This window comes from Typopeltis vanoorti, chromosome 14 (assembly GCF_054136105.1).
Source record: "Typopeltis vanoorti isolate ZY-2024b chromosome 14, IOZ_Tvanoo_1.0, whole genome shotgun sequence".
Lineage (NCBI taxonomy): Eukaryota > Metazoa > Arthropoda > Arachnida > Uropygi > Thelyphonidae > Typopeltis > Typopeltis vanoorti.
Genome location: NC_143562.1, coordinates 111,412,818 through 111,430,533, shown reverse-complemented (window position 1 = coordinate 111,430,533; position 17,716 = coordinate 111,412,818). Strand labels below are relative to the sequence as shown.

General features: G+C 35.0%; 1 protein-coding gene across 8 annotated transcripts in view; it reads right to left on the bottom strand.

Moving 5' to 3' along the window:
* LOC150099837 (uncharacterized) overlaps positions 1-17,716 on the bottom strand; it is a 196,911-nt gene that overhangs the window by 113,759 nt on the left and 65,436 nt on the right. The window lies entirely within an intron of this gene.

Sequence of the window (17,716 nt, the reverse complement as noted above, 5' to 3'; positions counted from 1 at the left end):
AACAGCCTCAGCTTCTTTATATCATCATGTAGCCAAACAATTTTTTCTCTTTTTTACTAGTCTAATGGCTGAAAAGCCAAAAATCAATTGAAACCAAAATCCAGAGACAAGAAAAACCCAGATAAGCTATGGCCTTCACTGCTTGGGATTGTCCTCCCGTTATCCCTGCAGTTGAGTATAAGACCACAATGAGCTAAAAGGACAGAAGAGTGTAAAAATCCTCTCATAATAAGTGTAGACAGAACTTCATCTCCCCCAGTGAATATGCACAACATGGGTGGTCTACACTACCTCACTACAAATTTGATATCTCCTAGAATGCTTCTTTCTAAATATAAAAATCATGGACTGAAAAATAGAATTTCCATAACACAATTTTGTAGAGTATTTGTATGTCATATTGCAGATTTTTAAATCCATGTTTATTCCTAACTCTTGATAAATGATATCAACTCATTAATTATAAATATCAAAAAATTTTTCCAACTACTAGCAAGTGGGAAGTAGTGCAAAAAAACAAGGACATGTTCTGCTGTAATAATAGAATGCCCAATACATTACATGGTCTGTTCTAAATAATAGGAAAGAGGATAGCTGTATAGCGTATGTCCTACTGTTTCCAATCAGTAACAGATGTCACAGATTAGATCCCCAACGTTAAAGTATCTCCAATTGATGCCATTTACTGGAAGGCAAACGAAATGGAATTCTCCAAGCCAGATTCCTCTTGTTAGGGTATCCTTGGAACTTCATTAAGTTATTAAATAGAGGGTCACTGTTAGTATCCAACTGTGAAATTTCAAGGCAGAAGAGGTTAAACATTTCCTTATACCAAGTTCAGCTGTTATGAAAAGAATGGTCAATGCCAAAATGATGTAGCTGTCTCAGAATGCTCAGGAACAATCTCATATCCCGGATTACTGTAATAATTTAATCCAAACTGCGGGAGATGAAAACCTACATTGTACCACAGAAGGTCTGCACTTCATTGGAAGGTCTGTATTTCATTGGAATGTACTATGTAATGGAATTTTGAGGCTGCAGCTGTATTGCTTAAACAGAATAATTTTTAATACTGGAAGATCTAAGCCTCCAAGTTCCTTTGGTAGTTGAAGAAATTCATTTTGAACTTCTTTCTATCTGCAGGACCAAAAATTGCAGAGGTTATATAATTGTTTTTCCTTTGGTTTCTGTAATATCTGTAATACTTATTATGAACAGCTGAGCAGAGAGGATTATAATTCTTGTAAAAAGGCTTATACGTTGGCAACACATGACAAATTATTTAAGGAATTTACAACGTATATTGGAATATAAATTAAAAGAAACTTTAAGAAATTCTTCCTATATTTTGGCAATGTCACATTGCCATCTTCATGGGAACATACAAATATGGCACATGCACGAAGGCACTACAAAAAGCAAATGAGGCAGAAGATAAGAAACTATTGTTGTTCCTAAAGTCCTAATGGCCCCCTAGCGGGCTACATTGTGTTGTCTTGGCCATTGGGCTGATGTTCTCATGATGTAAGTCTCCCAAATTTGGGGCAGTCTCATGCATCCAAATTTGTTAAGGTTTGGAATGTTTTTTTAGAGCTCAGGTTGATTCTATGAATAATCTTTCATACTTAAACTTCCTGCAGTGTATTACTTTGGCTTTCTTCCAACGTATTTTGTGAGGGGTATCTAGAGCATGGTCTGTAAGCCCAAAGTGGCTGTACTGGTGAAAGGATTATTAAGAGAGGATTATAGTCTTAAGTACCGTGGCTTTAAAAGAAAAGAGTAGATTTTTCAGTCTTCTAAAGCTTCAATGCTTGGGATATAACTTCTTGATTATTTGTTCTGGACAGGTGGAGAAGGAAATTCAAAGTATGGCGAGAGGTTCCCTCTCTCTCACTCTCTTAGAGATTAGTCCAAAGGGAATGGCTGCAAGATCACATCTTCCAAAAAACTTTTAAATTCATCTTGTTGGCTAGCTTGTTCACTTGCTGGATTTTTGTAAATTACCAAAAAAAGATCTGTACTGAATTATTACTCCTCAAAGTACCAACTACATCATTTGCATATACTTTATTTTCCTTGAGAAAATTGTAATCCTTCACACAGATTATAAACTTCCTGCTAAAAAAAGTTCTAGAACCAATGCAAAAAGCAAGGGACTAAGAAGGGCAACCTTGCTTGACTAATTTTTGATTATTTTTCCAGGTGTGATAGAAATTAGCACAAACGCCTTTAATGTGGATAATACCATTTTGCCCACCTCAATGTGCTAGAGGAAGTGGAACAAAAAGAGATGATGGACATTGTCAAATGCTTGAGTAAGATCCACAAATTACTGGATCTTACTCAAGATCCAGTAATTTGTGGATCTTGGCTGCTAGGTGGAGTAGATCATGAAACAAACAGATGAAATTCTACTGCTCAGCTTGAAACTACACACACCTACATGCTTTTGATTATGTATCTCATTCTTACTTTGAGCCTGTTGTTGATAATGTGAAAAATGATCTTCTAGTCAGAATTAAATAGAGAAATACACTACCAGCTATTGATCACGGTATCGTTATAAAGAGGATTAGAGATTATTTATTTTTAACAATTATCAATCCTCATTTGTTATGAGATTTTCTCTATAAAGATTATTTCTATTCCTGAGTTTTTATATATGCACAAGGATTCAATTCCGATTGGTGCAATGAATTTTAACTGTTTCTTTCAAAATCCAAAAAAATCACTGACTCAAGACCAAATGCAAAATATGCACATTTAATAAAACAAAAACAATATATACACTTCAAATAAAATTACACAACTAACTACAAAATTAAATTGATCCAAGGCCTTTTAAAACAAACTTACACTTTAGAGATCACCCTTTCACTGACTCATTCTATTACTGGTTTGTTTAACATATACTTAATCACATCTACTAGACTAAACACTTTGTTTACACAATAACAAAATGTTCATAGTCAGTTTCTTTCATCATCATCATCAAATTCCTGCCATGTACCCTCAAGGGGGTGTACAGGATATAATAGTACTAATGAAAAATTTACATCATTACTAACTTCCTATCTACAATTTTCCTCCAAATCAGTCTGTTATTTGTCAAGACTCCAACATTATCAGATCTTATATTTCTATCGTCTAAGGAACACTGTACCATATCAATCCACCTATATCTTGGTCTTCCTCTGGGTCGTTTTCCTGCCAACCTGGCAAAGAACACTTGTTTTGCTAATCTTTCCTCACCCATTCTATTTAAGTGACCATACCACCTGAGATTAATTAGCTCTGCTAACGCATATCTGGATGCCAACAATGTCAAGTACTTTCCTAATATCCTCTTTTTAATATGATATTGCCATTGATGCCATCTGTTCATACCTCTAATCTTTCTCAGGAATCTCATATCTGCGCTCTCTAGTCTTTGGTCAAGTGTTTTACTTCTGACACAGCTCTCAGATCCATAATTTAAATTGGTTTGAATGCCGTCTTCTATAACTAATTTAGTGTTCCAACTAATTTCTCTCTAATTCCATATGAATTTATTCAGTTGACTGCCTACTATACCAGCTTAGTTGATTCTGTTGTCTATTTCCATATTTAATTTACCATCTTCACTAAAAATCATGATTAAGTAGCTGATATGTTTTACTTGTTCCACAGGTTCTCCATTCACAACACAGTTGACATTTTCAATGATTCTGCCTGTTTTCATTATCTTTATCTTTTTATTGCTGACCTTCATACCATATCTTTACAACAGTTATTCAATTTAGTCAGGGAATCTTGCAAACTTGCAGTGAATTTATTTAGAAGTATAACATCATCTGCATAAAGTAAGGAGCTGAGATTAACATCTCCAATTTTAATATCATATTTAATACCACTTTCCTTCATAATGTGATCCATATACATTATTCCCTCTGTTATTCATTATCTATATGAATCACATTATGAAGGTAAGTGGTATTAAATATGATATTAAAATTGGAGATGTTAATCTCAGCTCCTTACTTTATGCAGATGATGTTATATTTCTAAATAAATCCACTACAAGTTTGCAAGATTCCCTGACTAAATTGAATAACTGTTGTAAAGATATGGTATGAAGGTCAGCAATAAAAAGACAAAGACAATGAAAACAGGCAGAATCATACAAGATGTCTCACACCAGATTTAACATTAAACCATCTTCCTGTACTTCCTTCAATTCTAACTGCTGACTTACACTCAAATAAAGACTAAGTATTGCTTGATATAATGCCCCATTGACACCATATCACTGTAGTGTACTGAATAATTTCTCTCTGGGCACCTTGTCATATGCCTTTTCCAGATCGACAAAACTTAAATTCAGATCTTTGTTATATTCCCATGCTTTCTCAACTATTTGTCGTAAAGTGAAGATATGATCCTGACAGCCTCAATTTGGCCTGAATCCAGGTTGTTCTTCACCAAGTTTTTCTTCCAGAATTCATCTCAACCATTTCTCAAGTATACTGGCATAAATCTTACCAGGAACACTCAGTAGGAAACACCTCTGTAATTCCCACATTCAGTTTTATTTACCTTTTTTTATATATGGGTACTATGAGAGCTCTACTCCAATCATTGGGAATTCGTCCCTCTGTCCAGGCCTTCTTAACTATGCAGTGCAGCCACTGAAAGACTTTTATAGCACCATACTTAAGCATTTCTGGCCGATTATCATCTACTCTTGCTGCCTTTCCACATTTCAAACATTTGATGGCTTTTTCTACTTCAAGTATGGATACGTATTCCTGACTCTATGCCTGTTGAGTGTTTTTTTACCACTGTACTATAATTGTTTCATTTAGCAATTTTTCGAAGTAATTACTCCATACTTCAAGGATATCTTTTTCTCCCATTTTCATGTCACCTTTATCACCTCTATCTCCTTTTACAGCACTCTTTATTCCATTTCTAAGCTTCTTCAACAACTTCCATTATATTTTGCCACCTTCTTGATATTTATTTTCTATGCTCTTGCCAAAGTCCTCCCATGACTTTTGTTGAGCTAATTTTACACACTGTTTAGCTTTCTTACATTTGTCTCTGTATTCTCTAAGAGCACAAGCTGATTTATTTGCAGGAAATTTGGATATTCTTTCTTCTTTTCCTTCAACCTCTTTAACTTCCTGTGTCCACCATGAGTTCTGATTTTTCTATCCTTGCATACATCCTCACCACATGCCTCTCTGGCTGAATCATTCAGGTTTTCTTCAAGGCTTGCCACTGAATCTCCAAAGTTTGGTTTCTGTTCTCAAACTTTTTTTTTTTTTTCTTCAATAATCTTTGTGTATTTTAGTCTACACTTCACATCCGAGAGCTGCTCAACTTTAAAACTTTCTTACATGTTATTCTTTTCACTATGAAATTCAATTTTATCCTGCTCAAGACTAAGTGGTGATCACTTCCAATTTCAAATCCTCTGTACACTCTGGTGTCCTGCACCAGGGAGAAAACATCACTATCAACAATAACATAATCAATGAGACTTTTCTTATTCCTTGCCTCTTCTCTCCATGTGAATTTGTGCACATTTTTTATGTTGGAACATGGTGTTAGTAATAACCAGCCCATGTCCTGAGCAGAAATCCAACAGGTATTTGCCATTATTATTAGCTTTGCTCTTTTCTCCAAATTTTCCCAAAATATTTTTATATGTCTGACAATCATTTCCAACTCTGCTATTTAGATCCCCAACAAAGACCAACTTTTCCTTTTTCATTGTGTCAGTAGCTTTCTCTAGAGCCTCAAAAAATTCCCCCACTTCTACCTTAGTAGAACCTTCTGTGGGACCATAGACACAAATAAGTCTCATTGTCCACTTTCCCATTCTTATATTTGCCCACATCACTCTACTTGACACTGCCTGCCATTCAAGAAGATTAGCCTCATATTTAGTGTTGAATACTATGACTACTCCTTTTCCTTGATTGTCATTGCCTGAATATAACATTTTGTATTTATTGCTCAAAAAAGATCTCACTAGTTTTTGTCTTTTTTGTTTCAGTCACCCCTATTATGTCGATCTGATACTTATCTAATTCCTCAGCTAGCTCCATTTCTTTGCCATTCGGACTTCTTATGTTGATAGTACTGATCTTTAACTCTGGTGATGTTGAGTTGGGGTGTGTTTTCAGATTTTTTCCAGTAGCTGACTTTTCGCTGTTCGCCCTGGTTCCCTGGTGAAAACGTTTCATTGTCAAGGCCTTTTTCCGAGGATATAAGGTTCTCTTTTTCTTTTCCATAGGATCCTTTCTCATCACCCTTATGTAGCACACATTATTCCTCCTGACTCTAAAGTATAGATATTCTGAATTCACTGAAGTATAGGTACTCTTACCTCATGCAGTTCAATTTTGTTAATTTTTGAACCAGCAAAAAAAAAAAAAGTTGCTTCTACTGCTATATCTAAGTTGCTAAATTCGATCTCCTTTTCCGGTAGAAATAACAGACAGATCCGGCATCCTTAAGACAGATGAAATTTTCCAATCAGCATTTCCTTGAACATTCCTATAGAACGTCAACTGCAATATTTTCTTTTATTAACCTCTGTCTGCGTTCTTAAGCTTCCATTAGCTCTCTGGTTTTTCCTCCATTACTTCGATACCAAATGCTCCCTTGTTGTTTCCATTACCTCAATACTGAACGCTCTCGCTGTCAGCTGTCAATCACCCATCAAACTGCTCGGCAAGTATGCGCACCCCATGAAAGTGGCAAACAAGAAGTTAGGTATAATGGCTGATGTGTCATCTCTGTTAGCATTACGAGAATGTCTTTACAAAACGCAGCACTTAATAATTTTAAACCACAATAAAATTTCTGAAAGTAACACAACTATCCAAATCCAGTAAGTACATAATTTTTTTTTAAATGCTTCACATTTCATTTTGACAAAATAACATCAATAATGGGCACATCACAAGTGCCATCAATACGTATCATGAAACCAAAACTAATAATGTACTAACATAACAATTTGTAAAAATATTCATAATTTTAAATTATAACTATTTTTACAGTATGATCTCTGTTAGGTTTTTTGGAATGAGGACAATATAACTAGAATGAGAAGAAGTAAAATCTCAGGCCAGTTAGTCACATTCTATTCCTAGAGTGCCTGATCCTAGATATTTCACTGTCTGGCTTTCTTTATAAGCTATGGTAATTTCAGTAACTATAGTAACCCACCTTAGATGTGAACAGGAAAGCTATAGTTCCACAAGCCATAGTTTCCTGCAGTGCTTTTTGTTCAAGGTGTTTCTAAAAGGTGTTGAGGATATCTTGTGTCGATGGATGTACCTTCACCATCTACACAGATTTGGATGAGAGACCTACCATTATGGAATTATTGTACAAATAGGCATATTAAGCGCTGCTGTTTTAAATTCCTTTCTTTTGCTTATTTCTGCTTTTCAAGTTCTATCTCTATGTTGATGTTTCTGATGATGTCACTGCATTCTATCGCATTGTGTTGGTTTGCTATATACCAACTTCTCTCTTCATGTTTAATTTTTTTCTCCTTCTGAGGAAAGCACATTCTTTTCCCATTCAATCATGTCCTGTTTTCTTGCTTCATTGAATTTTGACCATGTACACAAATCCAAGGTACTGATTCTAACCTAAATGTTTTTCGAAGTTCGTTGCCACTGTGTCACATGACAATACTGACCCTGTCCATCTCACAATGTTTCAAAGCCAATTCAGAAATGCACTAATGTAGTTTATGTAGACTGAAGGGTTTTATTTTATTGACAGTTTTTTTTATAATAATGAATGTTTTCTAATAACTGCTATAATAGCAAAGAATAAATTGTTTCATTTTTTTTTCCATAAAAACACTACAAGACATAGTATAAGTGTTAGAAGCAAATGCATAACAAAAAATGTTGTTATTAATTAAAAATATAATAAATGTTTTCTCAGGGGTGCTTAAGGGTCAAAGCTGTAATAACTGAGAGGAAATCTCCACACAGCCTTTAAACAAATGCGGAGAACTGACAAGGGCTTCTGACCAATGTCCAATCCTCACCTTCTCGTGGTGCACCCTATTGGATATCTACCTGGATACTGAACGAATGAGGATGGGCTGGCAATTTGGGATTTAATCAACTAAATTGTATTCTTATTTGCTTAAACCAATATACAAAATGATGGTATAACATGACAAAATTTCATGCCGGCTGGCACATCGCCCAGTTAAACAAGGCCCACGTTGTTTTCGCCAGGGAACCAGGGCAAACAGCGAAAAGTCAGCTACTGGAACAAATCTGAAAACACACCCCAACTCAACATCACCAGAGTTAAAGATCGATACTATCAACATAAGAAGCCTGAATGGCAAAGAAATGGAGCTAGCTGAGGAATTAGATAAGTACCAGAGCGACATAACAGGGGTGACTGAAACAATAAAGACAAAAACTGGTGAGATCTTCCTTGAGCAATAAATACAAAATGTTATATTCAGGCAATGACAATCAAGGAAAAGAAGGACTAGCCATAGTATTCAACACAAAATATGAGGCTCATCTTCTTGAATGGCAGGCAGTGTCAAGTAGAGTGATGTGGGCAAATATCAGAATGGGGAGTGGACAATGAGACTTATTTTTGCCTATGGTCCCACAGAAGGTTCTACTAAGGTAGAAGTGGGGGAAGTTTTTGAGGCTCTAGAGAAAGCTACTGACACAATGAAAAAGGAAAAGTTGGTCCTTGTTGGGGATCTAAATAGCAGAGTAGTAGGAAGTGATTGTCAGACATACAAAAATGTTTTGGGAAAATTTATAGAAAAGAGCAAAGAGCTAATAATAATGGCAAATAATGTTGGATTTCTGCTCAGGACATGAACTGGTTATTACTAACACCATGTTCGAACATAAAAATGTGCACAAATTCACATGAAGAGAAGAGGCAAGGAATAAAAAAAGTCTCATTGACTATGTTATTGTTGACAGTGATGTTTTCTCCCTGGTGCAGGACACCAGAGTGTACAGAGGATTTGAAATTGGAAGTGATCACTATTTAGTCTTGAGCAGGATAAAATTGAATTTCATATTGAAAAGAATGACATATAAGAAAGTTTTAAAGTGAATAAAAATTGAGCAGTTCTCAGATGTGAACTGTAGACTATACACAAAGATTATTGAAGGAAAAATGAAAGAGTTTGAGAACAGCAACCAAACCTTGGAGATTCAGTGGCAAGCCTTGAAGAAAACCCTGATTGATTCAGCTGGAGAGGCATGTGGTGAAGTTGTGTACAATGGTAGAAAAATTTAACTCCATGGTGGACACAGGAAGTTAAAGAGACAGTGAAGGAAAAGAAGAAAGTATATCAAAAGTTCCTGGCAAATAAGTCAGCTTGTGCTCTTAGAGAATACAGAGACAAATGTAATAAAGCTAAACAGTGTGAAAAACTAACTAAACAAAAGTAATGGGAGGACTTTGGCAAGAGCATAGAAAATAAATATCTAGAAAATGACAAAATATAATGGAGGTTGTTGAAGAAGCTTAGAAATGGACAGCACAGCACAGTGATAAAAAACCCTGACTAGGCATGCAGTCAGGAATACATATCCATACTTGAAGTAGAAAAAGCCATCAAAGGCTTGAAATGTCGAAAAGCAGCAGGAGTAGATGATATTCGACCAGAAATGCGGTGGCTGCACTGCATTTCAGAATGCCTGGACACAGGGATGAATTCTAGTCGATTGGAGTAGAGCTCTCATAGTACCCATATATAAAAAGGGAAATAAAACTGAATGTGAGAATTACAGAGGTATATCCCTACTGAGTGTTCCTGGCAAGATTTATGCCGGTATACTTGAGAAATAGTTGAGAAGAATTGTAGAAGAAAAGCTCGGTGAAGAACAAGCTGGATTTAGGCCAAATAGAGGCTGTCAGGATGATATCTTAACTTTACGACAAATAGTTGAGAAAGCATGGGAATATAACAAAGATCTGAATTTAAGTTTTGTCGATCTGGAAAAGGCATATGACAAGGTGCCCAGAGAGAAATTATTCAGTACACTACAGTTATATGGTGTCAATGGAGCATTATATCAAGCAATACTTAGTCTTTATTTGAGTGTAAGTCAGCAGTTAGAATTGAAGGAAGTACAGGAAGATGGTTTAATGTTAAATCTGGTGTGAGACAAGGATGTACATTATCCCCTCTGTTATTCATTATCTATATGGATCACATTATGAAAGAAAGTGGTGTTAATCATGATATCAAAATTGGAGATGTTAATGTCAGCTCTTTGCTTTATGCGGACGATGTTATACTTCTAAATAAATCTGCTACAAGTCTGCAAGATTCTCTGACTAAATTCAATAACTGTTGTAATGGATATGGTATGAAGGTCAGCAATAAAAAGACAAAGACAATGAAAACAGGCAGAATCATTGAAAATGTCAACTGTGTTGTGAATGGAGAACCTTTGGAACAAGTAAAACATATCAGCTACTTAATCATGATTTTTAGCGAAGATGGTAAATTAAATATGGAAATAGACAACAGAATCAACAAAGCTGGTATGGTAGGAAGTCAACTGAATAAATTCATATGGAATAAGAGAGAAATTAGTCGGAACACTAAATTAGCTGTATACAAGACAGTGTTCAAACCTGTTTTAACTTATGGATCTGAGAGGTGGGTCAGAAGTAAAACACTTGACCAAAGACTAGAGAGCGCAGATATGAGAGTCCTGAGAAAGATTAGAGGTATGAACAGATGGCATCAATGGCAATATCATATTAAAAACGAGAATATCAAGAAAGAACTTGACATTGTCAGCATCCAGGAATGTGTTAGCAGAGCTAATCTCAAGTGGTATGGTCACTTAAACAGAATGGGCAAGGAAAGATTAGCAAAACAAGTGTTCTCTGTCAATTTGGCAGGAAGAAAACGACCCCGAGGAAGACCAAGATATAGGTGGATTGATTCAGTACAAAGTGCCTTAGACGATAGAAATATAAGATCTGGTAATGTTGGTGTCTTGACAAGTAACAGACTGATTTGGAGGAAAATTGTAGATAGGAAGTTAGTAATGATGTAAATTTTTCATTAGTACTATTATATCCTGTACACCCCCTTGAGGGTACATAGCAGGAATTTGACGATGATGATGATTGTCTCAGGGTCTCGCATTGGTGAGTACAGGCATGGCAAACCCAAGATACCCAAGCTAGACTGATCTTACTTCCTACAATATAGGAATTTTCAATAACTTCCAACAATATAGGAATTCCTGATGTTCAGGCGACTAGTAGAATACCCCAACCACACTTCCTTATCATAAGAGACAATAAATGGAGACCCAGTCCCTGAGGGTATAGCTGGGTCCACTTTGGGGATTGGTCGAAGGACTAATCACTCCCTCCCTGTAAAAATTATCTGATTACAAAAACTGCAAATCTGGATGAACGAATGCTCCTGGCAACAGACGTGACTAGCGAAACCCCCAGAAGATGGTTATCTAGCCTGGTCTGATGTGAATAACGTGATGTGATATATATATGACACACCAATGGTAAAGCCTTTCGGAACCCTTGTTGTTGAAAGAGTCAATAATGAAGTCACAAAAATTAAAGATTGGATCATGGAATGTCAAAACTCTGTACCAGGTACGAAAAACTAGGCAGGTAACAAATGAAAGGGACAATTACAAGTTAGACATTTCAGGCATCAGTGAACTCAGATGAACTGGTTTTGGTAGACATAACTAATGGCAACAAGATAATATTGTACTCCAGATCAGAGGCGAAGAATGAAAAAGGAGTTGCACTAATATTGAACCCAAAAGTAACCAAAAGCCTGATGGAATGGGAACCAGTAAATGAGAGAATTATAAAAGCCAGGTTCTATTCCGAATTTATCAAACTCTCTGTTGTGCAGGTTATAAAATAATATTTTTATGAACAACTTCAAACGGTAATAAATTCTATTCCAAAACACAGTATGATAATATGCATTGGCAATCTCAATGCAAAAGTAGATAAAAGGTCATGTGCAGAAGAAAACTCTTTAGGTTTTGAGGCTTGTGGAGACGGAATGAAAATGGCATGATGTTTGTATCCTTTTGTGAAATGAACAACTTTGTTATTGGAGGAAATAAATTCAAGCATAAAGAAATAATATAAATTGACTTGGATCGCACCAGATGACAGTACAAGAAACCAAATTGATTGTGTTGCTATCAATAGTAAATTCATAAGAACCATGCTTGATGTGAGAGTCAAATGTGGTGCTGATGTCGGTTCTGACAACTTCTTGTTAGTGATGAAGTTAAAATTTAAAGTGCATTAAAAAAGAAAAGTTCAAGAACTGCATTTGATATTGCAAAATTAAAAATTAAAGAAACAAGAGAAAAACTTGCTTTGGAGATAAAGAACAGATTCGATATATTAGAAATAGAGGAAAATCAAGATGTAACAGTAGAAAAAAAGAAAGTGGAAGAATAGTGGAAAAACTTCAGGAATACCTACAATGAAGTTGCTGAAGATGTAATTGGTAAACGAAGAAAAAAGAAAAATAAAGAATAGTTAACTTCAGAAACTTAGAAGATCATTGAAGAGAAAGAAAAAAATTAAATCATTAATGAACAATACAAATTCAGAACGATTATATAAAAAGGTACATAGCAATCACTATAATGAACTAAATAAAAGTGTAAAGAGAGCTGCAAGAGCTGACAAGAGAAAATTGATGAATTAGCATAAGAAGCACAACATGCTGCAGAAAATGGACAAATTAGACAACTTTATCAGATTATAAAATGAATGAATAGTAACAAAAAAGCAATCGCTTCTCGATTAGAGACAAACAAGGAAAGTTATTGACAATTGACTCCAACATCGAAGTAAGATGGAGAGAATATTTTGATGAAACTTTGAATGTAAAAGGTAGATACTGTATCTCAACAGGCGCAAAATATTACAACTAGTATAGTACCCACTTTGAACATTTCAAAAGATGAGATTTCGTTGAGTGAAGTCAAAGATGCCTGAAGGCAAAAAATCTAAAGCATGCGGAAATGATAATCAATGCTGAGATGTTAAAAGCTAATCTTAACACAACTACTACCAAATAACAAAGGTTATACGATGAAATATGAAAGACAGAAAAAATTCCCCCCCCATGTGGCAACACCTGTGGCCCCCCATTGGGGGTGTCCCATGGTAGCAGATCGGGGAATGCTCGTCATAGTTTACTATGAAGGGTAGGAGGGAAATAAAATACCTCCTGCAGACCAACAGGATAGCACTTCTCTCATAGGCCAGTCTGGGACCTCGAAGGTGGAACTCCCCACTACCAGACTTGGGTGCTAAAGGCTACACACCTTAAAATTTCACCCATTAAAAGAAATAACAAAGAGACAATTGAACTGCCTAAATGGTTAACGACAAAGCGAGGAAAAAGGTACATGAGATACAGAACATGGAACATTGAAAGTCTACATGAAAAAGAAAATGAATTAATAGATGAATTTAAAAAATTGAGATTGGATATGCTAGCAGTCACAGAAACAAAACAGAATGGTCAAGGCTGCTAGAAAATGAAAGATGGATATATACTTTTCTATTCAGAGGTAAACCAAAGAGAATGGGGAAAACAAGGGATAGCATGCATAATTAAACCAGATCTCAAAGAATATATTACTAAATTGGCAACTAATAAATGAAAGATTGTTGACGATCACCATAGATTTTAAATCAGATAACCAAGTATTCACTGTAATTGTTGCATATGGCCCAAATGATAATGCTAATAAAGAAATTAAAGATGCATTCTTCAAACTCTTACATAAAACAACTGAAGAAGTTCAAGGGCATATTATCAAGGGAGACCTTAATGGCCAGGTAGGGAATCAAGTAGACAAGGAAATGAAACAAGTGTTGGGATCACAAGGAGAAATGACCTGGAATAATAATGGAGAAAGAATAATAAATCTTTACCTTATAAATAATTTAGTAATAGTAAATACTATGTTCAAGCATAAAGAAAGCCATAAATTTACAAGGGAAGAGCCCAGCAGAAATGAAAAATCTATAATTGACTATGGCATCATAAGCAGATCATACTGGAAGTATACAAAAAATGCAAGAGTCTATAGGGGTCCTGAAATAGGAAGTGACCACTACTTATTAATATTGGAAACGATCCATAAAATAAAAGTTGAAAAATGTAGAAAAAGTATAAATGTTAAGATAAAGAACTACAAACTAAAGAAAGAAGAAACAGCCATGGAGTATAAAAATTAAATAGAAGAGAAGATGAAAGAAATAGAAAAAGATATGAAGACCAAGATGTAAAAAGCCTATGGTACAGGTTCAAAACGCTTCTTCTAGAAACAAGCAAAGAAATTTGTGGTGTATCATTAAATAATAAACAGAAGAAACATAAAACACCCTGGTGGACTAAAGAACTAAAAGAAGAAATTAAAAAGAAAAAGCAATTGTGGAAGAGATATATAACATCAAAGCTGAAGGTTGATAGAGAACTATACAACAACCAAAGAAATAAAGTTAAAATCTTAGTGAAAGAAGAAAAAAGAAAATGCTGGGAAGACTTTGGACATACTTTAGAACAAAATTTTAAAGGAAACCAAAAACTCTTCTATAATGTTTTAAGAAGAATGAGGTCAGAGAAAGAATGCCCCATAAAGTTTATCAAAAATAAGGATGGAAAGTTACTCACAAATTCCCAAGACATCACGGAAAGGTGGAAACAGCACTTCCAAGAATTATTGGAAGATGCAGGACATGGAAAAAATAGAACCCTAAGAGCAAGACACGCAAGCAAAATAGAAGATCAAAGTGAGGAAATTCATGCAAATGAACTGTTAGCAGCAATAAATAAAATAAAACTGGGCAAATCAGTAGGCCATGACCAAATAACACAAGAAATGGTAAAGAATTTAGGAACGAAAGTCAAAATTTCTTTTACATCTATTCAATGTCATATGGAAAAAGAAAATTATTCCCAAAGACTGGGAAGTAGCAATAATAATCCCTATATTTAAGAAAGGAGATAACCATAAATGTGAAAACCATAGAGGGATTTCACTTTTAAGCATTCCAGGAAAATTGTATGCCCATATTTTAGAAGAGAGGCTTAGGAACCAGAGGATACACTGGATGAAATGCAATATGGCTTTCGAAAAAATAGAAGCACACAGGATCTTATCTTCAGTCTTAGACAAATATCAGATAAAACATGGAATATGGAAAAGAACTACATGCATGTTTTATAGATTTCGAAAAGGCCTTTGACCGAGTTAGACACTTAATATGGCAACATTAAAGACAAACAAGATACAAGATAACTTAATATAGCAGCCATACAAAGTCTCTACAAAAGTAATAGAAATTATGTAAGAACCTGTAATAACAGATCAAAAGAATTTGAAACAAATGTAGGAGTGAAGCAAGGCTGTATCCTCAGCCCCTCTTTTTTTCATTATAGTAATGTCCGCGCAGTTAGCCTAGTGGCTTTGTGCTTCGCAACCATATGCCTAGGGAAGGAGTGTCCTAGGTTCGATTCCCGTCAACGACGTGAGGAGCTCAAGGATCTTCCTCAGCCATAGCCAAGTTAGCTGGTCTTGGGCGTGGACAGCAGGATTTTTTCCGCCAGTTTATGTGGTGTTTTTCATCCCGCAAGCAGGCAAACCAGTCCAAGGACACACACGGATTACAGTCAGGAATACTGACCCAGCCATAGGTCTGATTCGTCAGCCTATGCCGGTTCCGGAGCCCAGATAAAATTTGGGCGGACTAGATGGTAACGTGAACTCCCGTATAAAGGGGGAACGCTGTATCATCACACAGAATTTATTAATTAATTATAGTAATGGATGAAATTTTAAAGGCATGCCAAACAAAAACAAAAACATTCCACCTAGGATACAGAAAAGGAAAGAAACCAAGATTTCACACATGGCTTTTGCAGATGATGTAGTGATACTAAATATACAGCAAAAGATTTGCAGTACAACATGAACATTTGGTATGAAGAAACAAGGAAAAGGAATATGATCATAAATATAAATAAAACTAAAACAATGATCATATCTAGAAACCAATCAAAAGACATAATAAAAATGGAGAACCATCAACTGGAATAAGTTTACTCCTTTAAATACTTGGGATCATATATACAAGGAAATGGTAGACTAGACACAGAAATTAAAAACAGGATAACTGGGAGTAACAAAGCTATTCTATGCAATGAAACGCCCACTCCTAGATAAGAAAAAAAGTTACCCAGAATACCAAAATGGCAGTATACTGTTCAGTGTTTGTACCAAATTAACATACAGCTACAAGTCTTAGTGTTTAACAACAGGAAACACAAATAAACTACAAACAATTGAAATCTTAGGAAACTGACACAAAAAACAAGACTAGACCGAATAAGAAATCAAACTATAAGAGATAGCCTTCAAGTTGCACCTCTGAACCAATTCATAACACAAGCCCAAATGAGGTGGTTTGGACATCTTAATTGAATGGAAAAAGGAAGAATAGCAAAAATTGTATATGAAAGCCAGAAAATAAGAAAAAGAAACATAGGCAGGCATAACCAGGAAAGGTTAGCAAAAGGAAATTAAAGAAAAATTGGAAAAGGGAATTAACTGGAAAGAAGCAAAAGAACAAGCCTTCGACAGGACGACATGGAAATCTCTTTGGCAAAATCTCGACGTTAAAAAGCACAAGAGATCATAGACGAAGAAGAAGAAAAAATTCCTCAACAATGGAAATAAGCAGTAATTATAAAAATCCAAAAAAAAGGAGATTTGACCAAGTGTGAAAATTGGAGAGGAATAAGTTTGCTTTCAATTCCCACAAAATGTTTTACAAAAATTTTAATTAATAGATTAAAAACAAATCGAAAATTTATTAAGAGAAGAACAGGCAGGTTTCCGAAATGGTTGTGGAACTATCCGATATTCACTCTTAGAAATATAATTGAACAATGTATAGAATTTCAAGCCCCACTTTACCTAGACTTCATTGATTTTAGTAAAGCATTCGACTCAGAAGATAGAGAGAAACTTTGGAAAATATTAGAATACAGATTACCTAATAAATTTCTCAACATTATTAAGAATATGTATAATGGCGGCAAGTCTTGCATGGAAGTAGATGGAAAACTTACAGACTTCTTTATCAATGAAAATGGAGTTAGGAAAGGTTCTGTTCTATCTGGTCTATTATTTATAATTTTAATTGATTGGATTATGAAAAACTCAATTAATCATCAAAAGAGAGGAATACATTGGGACTTTACATCCACACTCTAAGACCTTGATTTTGCTGATCACATAGTGCTCCTGTCCTCCAAGTTAAATGACTTACAGTTAAAAACTGATGACTTTGCTCACTGTGCAGAAACTGTGGGTCTTCATATAAACAAGAAGAAAACCAAGGTCATGCAAATAAATGAAAAATCAAATAAAGAAATTAAGTTAAAAAAATGAAACAATTGAAGATGTTGATACTTTTACATACCTTGGATCAATAATAAAATAGCAAGATGGCACCCATGAAGACATTTTACAAAGAATTGCTAAAGCACAAAATTGTTAAAGTCATTAAATAAATTATGGAAAGCATCAAATATTACAGTTAAAGTGAAAATTAATATCTACAAATCTATTGTGCGAGCAGTACTGCTATATGG